Below are 13721 nucleotides of genomic sequence, written 5' to 3' on the forward strand. Positions count from 1 at the left end.
GACTAGAATACAGTTAAATCATACTGGTAGGCACCTACAGTGAGTCAAATGAGCTCTGCTTAAATATGGGCGTAAATTCAGTATTCCTTCAGATTGGGGCAGGAAGAACTGAGAAGAGTCATTGTAGGTGTGGAAGAGAAAAATAACAGAATAAGATTCTGAAAGATGATGGTAGGAGTGGGAGGGTAAAACACATGGGTGGAGGATTAGCCTTTGATGAAAGGAACTACCTCTTCACTGGAGCATAGAGATAGGGATAGGAGTTAAGACTTAATAAGAGTCTTGAAGATTTGTAATTGAATGATGGAGAGGAATCTGACTAGGGACAGGATTATGGAGGCAAATCAGTTTCTAAGGAATGTCGAAAATATCCAGCCTAAAGTCTGGAATGGGGCCCTAAAAGGAGAGCTTATGGTAGATGAAAGGAAGAAACTAGTTTCAAACTTGATTAGAAACCCATGAAATTATAAAGTGTTCTTGGGCTATGTCACAAGTAACATTTGATGGCCTGAAACTGACTTTCATTGACTGAAGGGTGGACAGCTAGCAAGAGGTTATACAGAAATGAATCTGAGAATCAAGCCTGTATATGAAAGAAAGTTAGATCAGAAGTGAGCTCAGAGTCTGTGAACAAAAAGAGGCCATAGCTTGGCCGGTGTTGTCAGTGGTTGAGCATCGACCTACGAACCAGGAGGTCATGGTTTGATTCCTGGTCAGGGCACATACCCCGGTTGCAGGCTTGATCCCCAGTGCGGAGTGCACAAGAGACAACCGATCAATGATTCTCTCTCGTCACTGATGTTTCTATCTCTCTCTCCCTCTCTGATATCAATAAAAATACATTCTTTTAAAAAAGAGGCCTTAATGTGAACAAGATGGGTGTTGAGTAGTAGGAAAACTGAAATGATAGGACCTGTAATCAGATAATGGATTTTGGAATGTTAAGATTTCAAAACTGGAGTTGTTAAGATACCTGTGAAACTAGGATGTCAGATGGTCATTTCCATTAGTATTTAAGTGGCCCAGGATTGTGGTAAAACCTGGGCTGGGAATAAATACTGTGGGCCAGATACACAATAAGCTTCAGTGACTAAGGAATGATCTGGAGGTTGGCACATGGCAACTGTGCAAATGCAAGAGGAGAGAAGATGTAGTGAGGTAGTATATGAGCCTTAGAAGAGTGCAGGGGATTATTAGAAGATATAAAACCTATGACTTACACATTACACTACTTTGGCTGATAGAATGCCCAGCTAAAATGATCACCTCCATATTGAGTACTTGCTCTATTCCTGGCACTTTTTGGGTTTGTCACATTTCAGATGTGAGAAAGAGCAGCAATCCTAGCTGAGGAAATCTAGGGAAGCTGCTGGCCCTTAGCGCTGATGGAATCCTGTGGCGATTTCCTAATTCTTTTTTTTAAATAAATCTTTATTGTTCAGATTATTACAGTTGTTCCCCTTTTTTCCACCCATAGCTCCCCTCCACCAAGTTCCCACCCAACCCTCTGCCCTTACCCCCCACTGTCCTCATCCATAGGTGTACGCTTTTTGACGCTGGGTCAAAGGTCATACACATGGAAAATGTAGCTATTTCCATCCACAAGGTGTCCCTGTGTTCGGAAAGGTCTCTCACGACTTGTTCACACTCTACTCAGAAAGGGTACGGAGCCAAGTAATGGCTTTTTAAAATAATGTGTCCTCTTATGTTTAAAGTGAGGATTTCACTACCAAAAGCGAGGAGAAAGCAACACTGCAGCTGCTCTTGCCCCTCTCACCCTTTGGGTGATAGTTGTGCGTGGGGCTGCGAGCCGTCTGGGCAGCTCTCGCGGTTCCGCCGGCTTCCCAGGGGCCGTCACAGCCTCGCAGGGGCCGTCGTAGCCTCGCAGCGGGCATCGCAGCCTTGCAGGGGGCGTCACAGCCTCGCAGGGGCTGTCGCAGCCTCACACAGCCTCTCAGGGGGCGTCAGAGACTCACAGGGGCCGTCGCAGCCTCACAGGGGGCGTCACAGCCTTGCAGGGGGCGTCGCAGTCTCGCAGGGGCTGTCGCAGCCTCACACAGCCTCACAGGGGGCGCTGCATCCCACGTTGGGGGTGAAGGTGTGAGACAGAAGCTCCTCTCGCTGTCCCTCCTGCTGCTCCCTTGCGTATCGCCGATGCTGTAAGTTTCTGAGAGCAGTCTGCAGGTGCTGGACATCATACTTTAACTGGTCAACATGAAGTTTGGCATTCTGTCTTTTGTTGGGAGGCTACTTGCTGGACAAAATCTCCAGGCGTTCTAGCTGGCTGAATATCTGGTATGCTTGCTTGGATTTCGTTTTCTACTAAGTGCACAGACTGCTTTTCTGCCGTCTCCTGGCATCCCATGTGAGACTGGATCTGATGGAACTGCCTGTGCGTTTGCTGGTACAGCGGTTCCATGTTGCCGGCCCAGTCAGGTCCGGCTCCGGCTTCCTCCGAACCTGATTCTGCTGCTTGAGTGTGTCCCTTTTGGGTGCGAGGAGTTGAAATCTGCAGTTTGTTGGGTTAGGCTGCAAAAGCGCAGGTGGTTCCTTTTGTGCCACTGGCACAGCTTGGGTGGGGATGTAAATTGAGTAGGGCGGGGTCTCAGAGAATCACCAGGGCGGAGCAAACAGCAATGGTTGTCATCAGCGTCTCCGTGACTCCGCGTCCCCGAGTGCCGGCGAGCAGCTCCGCGAGAAAGCCACCCTCGCTCTCCAACCTGCTGCAAGGCAGTCCCCGCCTCTCCCCGTAGGGGTCTGGGACCTCAGAATCCCGCACCAAACAAGCTCAGTGAATTCGAGAGCTTGTATCCCCTTCCAATTGAAAAAAACCGCGCATCCAGTTGCAGCCCGCCTGGCGCGCGCCTCCGTACCTCTGTTCTTGGCACCTCTGCACCTCCTACTCAGTCTCAATGTACTTCTTTCTTTCCTTCCAGTTGTAGAACTTCCACTGGGCCAGCTTTCCCATGGTTCTGGATGATAGCTGTTTTGTCTTATAGTTGGTAGTTTCAATGTTGTTGTGGGAGGCAGCACGCACAGGTCTATACCTTATGCTGCTATCTTGGTTCTCCTCGATTTCCTAATTCTTTGAAAGAGCAGCAGAGTGGTCAGCTTGAAGTGGCAATAAAAGGACTTCTTTAAGACTGACGTTTTTCCTTGAACTTCACCTTACTTCATTACATGGTACAAGCTTTTGTTGGCTGTGTTCCATAATGTACTTTGGCTTCTGTGCAACTAAGTTGAGGTAAAATCCAAGCACAGTGCTTTAAAAACACATATTGAGTTATTAGATGACACAGTCCCATTATCTAATTGAGGTTTTAAGATAGACAAAACAAAACAAATTTAAAAAAATAAAACTCACATCAATGGGTGTATAAGAGCCACTTTGCAAAAGTCATTGGTCAGGCTACATCCAGTTTAGTAGCCATATTGTAGATCCTCCCAGTGTTGTTGGGAAGGAGGGCTGGAAATTGATGGCCTTTAGGACTTGGAAGGTAAAGTTTAGAAGAGAGTATCTGTGAACCCTCTGACATCACATGCAGTCATTTTTCTTCTGTTATAGTCTTCAAATGAGCCAATATTCCAATAAAGTTTTAGAGCTCCTCTGTTAGAGTGGACAGCCCATCCACTCCTGTGGGGGCTGCTTTATATTTATTCCTTAGGAAGAGCTGTTGGAAGACTTCATTTGAGAGAAAACAACAACAAAAGAATCAGAGAATAAATAGAGCCTCTCTTCATCTCAGCTTCACAAAGCATGATTCAATAACAGAGGGATCCCTCTCCTGAGACTCAGCCCACACGTTGCTGGTTTTTTTTTTATTTCTTAAAGTATTACAAAGAGTATTACACATGTCTCCTTTTTCCCACCCCCCCCTTGACATTCCCCGGCCTCCCCCACCCCCCAGTGTCTTGTGTCCATAGGTTATTCTCATATGCATGCATACAAGTCCTTCGGTTGATCTCCTACCCCCCCCCTTACCCTCCCCAGGCTTCCCACAGTAGTTTGACAGTCTGCTCAATGCTGCTCTGCCTCTGTATCCATTTTCGTTCATCAGTCTATAATGGTCCTTATTAACCATAAATGAGTGAGTTCATGTGGTATTTTTCTCAGCTTCCCAGGGGGCGTCAGTCTCACAGGGGCCATCTCAGCCTCACAGGGGCCATCCCAGCCTCACAGGGGCCGTCCCAGCCTCACAGGGGCCGTCGCAACCTCACAAGGGCCGTCGCAACCTCACAAGGGCACATACCTCGATTGCAGGCTCGATCCCTGGCCCAGCTCTGTGTATCTCCCCCTTCCTTCCACTCTCTCTAAAAATGAACTGAAAAATATCCTCAGGTGAGGATTAACAACAAAAAATTGCTATGTCCCAATGCTGGAATATAGGCTACTAGCAATGTTTGGGTTTCAGCCATGAAGGACCTTCAAGGAAGGAACAAAGTTGATTTAAAAGTAATCTCTATCCCTGCACTCATATTCTTTTTCCCTCAGCCCCATGACTAAGATATTATTGATAAAAAGCAAACAAAAACCATGACTTTCTCATTCCACTGGCACTATTCTGCCCCATGTATATGCCATTGGAAGTCACTCTTTAATTAGCACTTCCTTCTTCCAATATCTTAAGACCCAGAGAGGCATGAATGCTAAGGTTGAGGTCGAATTTGTCATAGTTACCTGCATAATCAACCTGAGATACTACCATCTGAACTCATGGCAGCCACTGAAACTGTAGCGAAGGCCAACAACTCTATGGATTCCAGTCCCAATATTTACTCCTAATGACTCAACTGATTATGAAATACCAGTAGGAGGGCTTGCCCAAACCCAGTGCTCCCTTCTGAATTGGTTATGAAGATTAAGACTTGTCTTAGGACATCTGATATACAAGTATAGAAATCATATAGGTTAATAGAAATCCCATATTAGGAGTCCTGGTGACATTTTCCATTTTTATTATTTTATTTTTAAAAAACTTTATTTTCACAGAATACATTTCACATTAAAGATTCTCACAGTGGGAAAAATAACAATTTGTTATTTAAAGTTTTATATTTGTGGATATTATTTTGGGACAAGTAAAATGAACATATTTGAGGAGTTAAGTCTTAGTTTAGAACATGTAATATTTTGATACTTCTACAAGGGTACCTCTTCCCTGCATGGAACTTCTCTATATTCAGAAGTTCTCCAGGCTCTTTTACCCAGGCTTTAGAAATTAGTAATGTGAAATATGAGCATTTCCTAACTTTAAAGTTTCCCAAAGACATATAACCATCAGTGACTGGTATCAACTAAACAAAGGGGGAAAGTTTTCAAACATTAAGTGCTGCATAAGCTGCTGCAGTCTTTACTTATGAATTAATAGTTTTTCCTTTCTCCTTAACTCCTAGGACAAATATAGCAGTTTGATTAGGTATTGATAGTAATAAAGCATAATTCCCTTTAAGAGTTCGGTAAATTATAATGCGAAAGCTTATATGTAATGTTCAGTTATATTGTGAGTCTTGAGAAGCTGGAGGACAACCTCATTCACTCGCCGGAATGTAGGACTCTGTCTCACAATTTCTTGGATACAATTCCTCTCAAACCTTTTCTTTACAGATTAAATTCTAAAACTAGCCAGGTGATTAGAAGAGATTTATCCTTATTTCCTCCTTATTGTGAGATGAATGGCATGACAAAGCAGAGGCAAAGAGGTGTACAATCAATTTTCAAGGTAGTAAGTCAAGAAGGTCAGAGCTTCCATAGCATGGCAACAGCTTTGCAGATGTCCACATTGTGATGGTTGAAATAACAAAGCCCAGCAAAGGTGAAAGCCGAGAGTGCCAAGAGGCCTGCCTTGGCAGATTTCTGTAATGCATCCTTTTGAACATAGTAACAACTTGTCCAAGGCCCCAGTGACTATATAGAGAGAGGACCGCAGCCAGGGAGTAGTCCATCGCAGAAGGATTCAAACACGCAGCTGGAAGTAGGCCCAGGAGCAAAACACTGACAACCCTCTCATCAGTACAGTGGAGAGATGAAGCCTTGGAACCAGGATGGCGGCTGGGTGACAGATGAATGTGCTGTATTCCACACCATCCTGGGGTAGGTTAGTCTCACTCATATGTGGAATCTAATGAACAAACTAAACTGATGAACAAAACAGATCCAGAGACATGGAAGCATGGAACAGACTGTGGAATCTCAGAGGGAAGGCGGGGGTGGGTGGGAAGAGATCAACCAAGGAACTTGTATGCATATATGCATAACCATGGACACAGATAATAGGGTGGTGGAGGCCTATGGTAGGCAGGTTAGAAGGGGTCAATGTGGAAAAATAAGGGGACATATTGAAAGGAGTTAAAGCAGAATTAGGTAGACAGGGTAAGGGACGAAAGAAGGAGGAATCATGGAGCTAGGTGAAACCACAAAAAGTTTTGCAGAAAAACAAGATGGATAGCAGGAAAAAAAGGGTGTTTTGAAACAAGGATGTTTTTCTTGCAAGTGCAAAATAAAATGTTGCAAAAAGGCCAGGAACCAATCAGAGAGTGGCACAGATAGACAAAGAGCGGGCCTTTAGCAGATATAAGGGGAAGAGCAGAATACTTCGGGGGCAACCATTTGAATCCCCTACCTGAGCAGGGAGCCTGTGTTTGTTTGCAATAAACTCCTGCCTTGTTGAACTCCTCTGGCTGGTCCAACGGCTTCATTCTTTAATTCTGTGAGACACAACCCTGGAAAGAATTCCTGCTCACTGGTTCCAGTATCAATATGTAATACTTTCAGCAATAAAGATTTAATTTTAAAAATGTAATGAAGACCATAGTACATTAATCTTTACATGCATCTCTATTTTGAATAAATTAGAATTGGAATTACTGAGTTTGAATGATGAGAGGCAATTGAAAGGTATTGATGAATTGTTCTCAATATTGTTGTACAAATTATTTCCCATCAATGATATATAAATGTGCATAGTTCTCTACACATTAAAGCAAAGCTTTTTATAAATCTCTGTTCACTTGATAGGCGGTTTTAGAGGTTTTTATTTTTATTTTTTCTTCTTAATCCTCCCCCGAGGATATTTTTCCCCATTGATTTTCAGTGTGGAAGGGGGCAGGAGAGAAACATTGATGTGACCGAGAAAAATCAATTGGTTGCCTTCCGAACGTGCACCGACTGGGCTGAGGATTCAACCTGCAACCGAAGTACGTGCCCTTGACCGGAATCAAACCCAAGACCCTTTGGTCTGCGGGCTGACACTCTAACCACTGAGAAAACTGGCCAGGGCAGAGAGACTTTTATTTCTAAGTTGCATACAGAAAATTGACTTTATGGTATATAGGTCATGGGTTTTGACAAGTATAAAGTCATGTATTCTTCCACTCTAAAACCATACAGAACAGTTTTATCACTGATTTCTCTGAATTGCTCTTTTTATTGTAAATCCGATTTCCAAGCCATGGAAACCACTTATTTGTTCTCCATTCATATGGTTTTGCCATTTCCAGCGGTCATATGAATGGAATCATGCAATATGTAGACTTTTTGGTCTGGCTTCCTTCACTTAGCAAAACACATTTAGACTTCTCTATGTGGTTATGTGAGTCAACAGTTCATCCATATTTATCAATGTACTTCATTGTATGGATGTACCACTGGTTTTTATCCATTCACTAATTGATGGACATGTAAAAACTTCCCACTTTTGGTGATTCTGAATAAAATTCGTTCTATAAACTTTCAGGTACTGGTTTTGTGTGAACATAAATGTTCATTTCTATAGGGCAAATGCTTTGGAGAAGAAACAAGTATCATACTTTTCCAAAGCTTCTGTATCATTTTGCATTCCCACCACACATATGAGTTCCAGTTGCTCCACATTTTCACCAGTATTTGATATTCATATCGGTATTTTAGACTTTTACTAGCCATTCTACTAGATGTGTAGTAATATCTCATAGTGGTCCTAATTTGCAATTCCCTAATGGCATATAAGTTTAAGCACCTTTTCACATTCTTCTGTGCCATGTGAACATCTTCTTTAGTGAATTATCTATTAAAATCTCTTTTTTATTGGGTTGCTGGCTTTTCTTACTGTTGAGTGTTTAGAAATATTCTTTAAAAAAATTTTTTTGATTGATTTCAGAAAAGAGAGATTTGTTGTTAGACACATTTATGCATTCATTGGTGGATTCTTCTATGTGCTCTGGCTAGGAATCAAACCCGCAATCTTGGCATAGCAGGATAATGCTCTAACCAACTGAACTACCCGGTCAGGGTCTAGAGGAAGGGAAAGGGAGAGAGAGATAGAAACATCAGTGATGAGAGAGAATCACTGATCGGCTGCTTCCTGCATGCCCCACACTGGGGATCAAGCCTGCAACCTGGGCATTTGCCCTGACCGGAAATCGAACCATGACCTCCTGGTTCATAGGTCGACGCTGAACCACTGAGCCATGATGGCCAGGCTAGAAATATTCTTGATGTTATCAGATATATTATTTGGAAATGATTCTACCAACTGGTGGCTTTTTTTTGGTATCAACAGTGCCTTTTTCAGACCAGAAGTTTTAAATTTGATGAAGTCTACTTGGTCAAATACATGACAATATAAGTTGGGATGAGTATATAGGCAGTTAAAGTGATCTAAGCCACTTATATTATCTAGGAGGTGTTTAATAATAACTAGTGTTTATTGTGGAAATAAGACTCTAAGGGTAGATCTGAAAGAAAGATCGTTCATGGTCCACACACTGTGTAATTTCCCCTTAAATGTGGGTAGAATCTATATCTTGCTTCTAATCAATAAGGTACGGCAAACATGATGGGATGTCACCTCCATGAAAATGTTATAAAATATTACATATACACTTAAAAATAGTCTCAAAATATACAAAAGCATCAATTGCTATTATGTCCACAGAGAAACTAAAAAAAACACCACCAAGGGAGTGAAAGAATTCAACAGGTCTTTTCAATTATTGAGAAGTAATATACAAATCAATAGCATACAGAAGTTTTAAACAACACAACTTACAAGCTTTGCCAAATGTACATGGAGACATACACACTTCTGCATTGAAGAAATACAGAAAACATAACTCATTTGAAGTTCATTTGGAACAGTTACAAAATTAATTCTGCTTTAGACCATATAAAATTATTTACAAATTTAAAGAATTGGTATCAGAGAATTCATGCTGTCTTACCTCACTGAAATTAAGTTACATATTAATAAAGAAGGTATATAAAACATCTACCTATACTTCATAATTTAAAGTTTTTTTCCTTTGAAAACACATTTCTAAAAAAAAACCAAAAAACAAGTACATTTCCAAATATGAATCAAAGAAGAAATCATGAGGTATATCTTAAAATACTTAAAATTTAATAATAAAGAAAATATTACATATAAAAACCTGTGAGACATGGAAAAGCATGCTTTGAGAAAACTTTACAGCTATAATAAGCTAAGTATCCAAGCTAAGGATAAATAGGGGCAGTAGGGGGGAAAACAAAAGTAGAAGGAAGGAGGTATTAGAGGTAAAGGTATCAATTCATGAAATAGAAAACAAAGATACAATAAAAATCAACAAAACCCCACATTTATTCCTCTTACAAAACTACCAAAATGGACAAACATTTGGCAGATGCATCAAGATAAAAAGAAAGATACATAGAAATAATATTAAAGAAAAGGGGAACAAAAAGAGAATATAAAGATTAAAAAGATTAGGGAACCGGTATGAAGAATTCATGCCTATAAGATTGAAAATTTAGAGGAAAGAGACAAATTCTAAGAAAAAATATAACTTAACATAGCTGACTCAAGAAAAAAAAAATAGAAAGCTTGTATAATCGTGTAAAATATAAAATTAAATGGTATACAAATCTTCCTTGAGATCCAACTATATTCTTTATACCAGAAAATAACTATAAATAAAAAGACAAAGTATATAATACAAACACTAATCAAAAGAAAGTTGGGATGGCTATATTAATATAAAAAAGTAGACTTCAGAAGAAGGATAAAGAAGAACATTACATAATAAGAAAGAGGGCAATTTGCCTACAAGACCTAACAATTCCTACAATACCTGAAGCAAAAACTGACAGAAATGTAAGACACAGACAATTCCATGGTTATATTTGGAAATTTCAATACCTTACTCTTACGATTTAATGGAACAATCAGGTAGAAAGTTAATAGATCTAAACAACATTAGAATCAACTTGTCATAACTGACGTTTGCAAAACACTATACCCAACAGCAAAATTTGTATTGCTTGCAATTGTACATGAAATATTCTAGATAACCTTGATATCTTGATATACTCAAGATAAACTATATTCTAATTCATAAAATAAATGAACAGACTGGCTTCTTTCACTTATCAATATTAGTTTAAATTAACTCCTTGTTTCTTCATGGCTTTATAGCACATTTCTTTTTATCCCTGAATGTTTTTATGAGACATGGCTGAGATTTTGCCTCCAATGGTTTCTTTAAGAATTTTAATGGTTTCACGACTTACATTTAAGTATTTTATGCATTTTCAGTTTATTCTTATGTATGGTGTAAGTTGGTGGTCTAGTTTCATTTTTTTGCATGTATCTGTCCAATTTTCCCAACACATTTATTGAAGAGACTGTCTTGATGCCATTGTATGCTCTTGCCTCCTTTGTCAAATATTACTTGAACGTAATGGCTTGTGTTGATTTCTGGGTTCTCTGTTCTGTTCCACTGATCTATATACCTGTTCTTGTGCCAGGATGAGGCTGTTTTGATTACCATGGTTAGTAGTATAATTAGTGCCCTTTTATTTCATCTTGGGGAACTCCTTTAAGCATAAGAAATAAGGCAGGTCTAGTGGTGATGAACTCACTGAGCTTTCGTTTATCAGGAAATGTCTTTATTACTCCTTGATTTCTAAAGGACATCTTTGGCCAGGTAAAGTATTCTTGGTTGAAAGATTTTCCTTTCAGCGATTTGTGTATATCATTCTACTGTCTCCTGGGCTGCAAGATTTTTGCTAAGAAATTGAATGATAGCCTTATGGGCATTCTCCAGTATGTAAGTTTATTTTTCTCTTCTTGCTTCATTTAAAATTCTCTCTTTGTCTTTTATTTTAGACAAATTTTAAAAGATGTATCTTAGGAAAGATTGATTTGTGATGAAATTGTAGGGGAAGTAACTATGTAGGCTTTTGTTACCTCTTTGCATTCTTTTACTTTGTTCTCCCATCTGACTGGATAATTTCAAATGATCTGTCTTCTATTTCACAGATTCTTTCTTCTGCTTGAACCAGTCTTCTGTTGATGGTCTCTACTGATTTTTATTTTCATTTTATTAATTGTATTCTGCAGCTCCAGAATTTGTTTTGTTTTTCTTAATGATTTCTATTAAAGTTACTGTGTTATTGTATTGTTTGCCTGATTTCATCAACTTAACTTTGTATGTTTTCTTGTACTTTAATGACCTCCCTTAAAACAACTATTCTGAATTCTGTATCAAGCAAATCACAGATCTCCATTTATTTGGAGCTGGTTTCTGGACAATTGTTTTCCTTTGTTGGAGTCATGTTTCTTTGATTTTTCTTGTTTTTTGAATCCTTGCATTACCGTCTTCACATCTAAAGAAGCATCACCTACTTCAGTTTTTACTGACTGGCTTTGGGAGACAAATGCCTTCCATCTGCCCTGTTAGGGATTTTGAGGCTTTCTCTGACCTTTTCTATGGGTACACCTGTCCCACAATTCCTGTTTCCTGTTGGCGGTAGGGGGGACTCGAGATTTTAATACTTCTCTAAATTCTGCAAAGCCAGGCTGGGTACTGACAACCTCCCATTTGCCTTCTGTAGGTCAATGTAGAAAACTCAAAGTTTGTGTGCTTTTTCCTAATCCCACTGTCAGGCCTTCTTACTGTGTATGCCCACTAACCTTCTACAAAGGCTCACAGATACCACCTGCAAAGGTGTGCACAGGAAAATGTCTCTGGGTTTGAGGTATGTGTTGGGGAGATGTGTGTTGGGGTACCTGTGGACCAATGTGGGGGTGTCCATTGATGAGTCATCCCCAGCAGTTTGTGGGCAGACTTACTGATGAGTTCATGAAGCAGTTAGTAGGATCTACATCTCTTTGATACTGTTCCATGCTTTTCCAGCCCTAGCTGCTATTGCAGTTATTTGCTGGCCAATGAGTCATATCCTTTACTCAGTATTCTGCATGGGGTAAGAAGGAAATGCTCCTCTTTGGCAGCATACGGCACATCTGGGAAGCCAGGCACCCACTCATGCTCTTTCATTTTCTCCTGTGGAAGAAATCACAGGTTAAGAAGGTCTCTCTTAACTCACCTGTGCCACCTTGGGGAAAGAGTGATATGAGTAGAGTTAAACTGTTTCTCTTACCTTCTTTAGTGAGTTCAATCTCAAGAGTTTTTGCTCTAGCAGTGTGCTGGAATTTCTCTGCTAGACTCCTAGACTTCCACACTGGCCCTCTTATCCATGCGTAATTATCAAAATTGGTGTTCTTTTGGAGGGGTGGGAGTAGAAAGATGGTAGAAAACTCCTATACAAACATTTTGATGACATCACTCTCTAGAGAGAAACTGTTCCTGAGCCTTGATAGAAGAGATCTTTTCACATACTGTTAACAACAAACACAAAAGTGAAACTTCAGGGAGTCAATCCTTATATTCATTTCTCACAACTAAAGAATAAAATCAGAATTCCTAATGGAAAGCTCCTCTAATACATAATGTCAAACCTAGGATTCTCAGAAATCTACCAGAAGCAGCAAATGCTCAGAAATAGACAACATGGACAATGAACAGCTTGCCTCCCAGGTGTCAGAACAAGATCCCTTTCTAATTCCTGTTTTATTTTTCATCTACTTGCTTGTAATCATTCTTCTAATTTTCTATAGACCCATGGTAGTCATTCACTCATAATTGTGACTTTTCTTCTTTCTTCGTCTTTATAACTGCCATTAAATTGTACCAAATAGGAGCCACTACCCTCAGTTTTACCTATCACTGGACATGATACCCATGATTTAAAAAAACAAAAACAAAAAGCAAATAATCAAACAAAAAAACCTATGGGCAATTTCATTGTCATCAAATGAGACCATAGGTAATTACAACCAATAGTATTTACACTTGCTATATGGCAAATGTCCTTAAACAAATAACCTGTGACTTTGCATGTGTCCCACAGAAAAACAACAACACAATTATTAGTACTAGTGATCACCTCCTGGAAACTCTGAGTTTGAATCCAACAATCTTTGTAGGACAATGTTCCAAATACTTGCCACCTGGAATCATTAATGGAATTCATTGTTTTATTTTGTTGTTGTTGTTTAAATAATAAAATAGATAGATATAGATATAGACATAGATATAGATAACCCAGCTAATATAGGGCCTTCTTTCAGACCTCATGTCATGAATAATTTCTTTTTCCTGGATCTTCATGTGCTTCTAACAGACATTACGATTTCTTTGCAGCTAGGTCATGTGGTCCTCTTTGTTCCAGATTAACACTTTATCCACCTTACAAACAGTATTCTGAGACTTCTCTGTACACAGAGACCGTAATTCTATAAATGGGCAAGGCTGAAATTCTGACTCAGATGTGAGCTCCAAAATGAGGCCACCTGTGATTATTCAGGCACAACACCTGGAGAAATTACTCATTGTTTATGTGAATAATCAGAGTAGTTTTCCCA

At 39.9% G+C, this 13721-nt stretch overlaps 1 long non-coding RNA gene across 1 annotated transcript in view; it reads right to left on the reverse strand.

Moving 5' to 3' along the window:
• Positions 1 to 8940: 8940 nt before the first annotated feature.
• The window catches only part of LOC102429545, a 51399-nt gene continuing 46618 nt past the window's right edge, over positions 8941 to 13721 (reverse strand). Inside the window, exons 4-5 of the long non-coding RNA XR_001350473.2 lie at positions 12398 to 12635; positions 8941 to 12300 (exon numbers count right to left, since the gene is read on the reverse strand). This is a non-coding gene — a long non-coding RNA (uncharacterized LOC102429545). The remainder of the gene's footprint in view (positions 12301 to 12397; positions 12636 to 13721) is intronic.

Source organism: Myotis lucifugus, unplaced genomic scaffold (assembly GCF_000147115.1).
Source record: "Myotis lucifugus unplaced genomic scaffold, Myoluc2.0 scaffold_4, whole genome shotgun sequence".
Lineage (NCBI taxonomy): Eukaryota > Metazoa > Chordata > Mammalia > Chiroptera > Vespertilionidae > Myotis > Myotis lucifugus.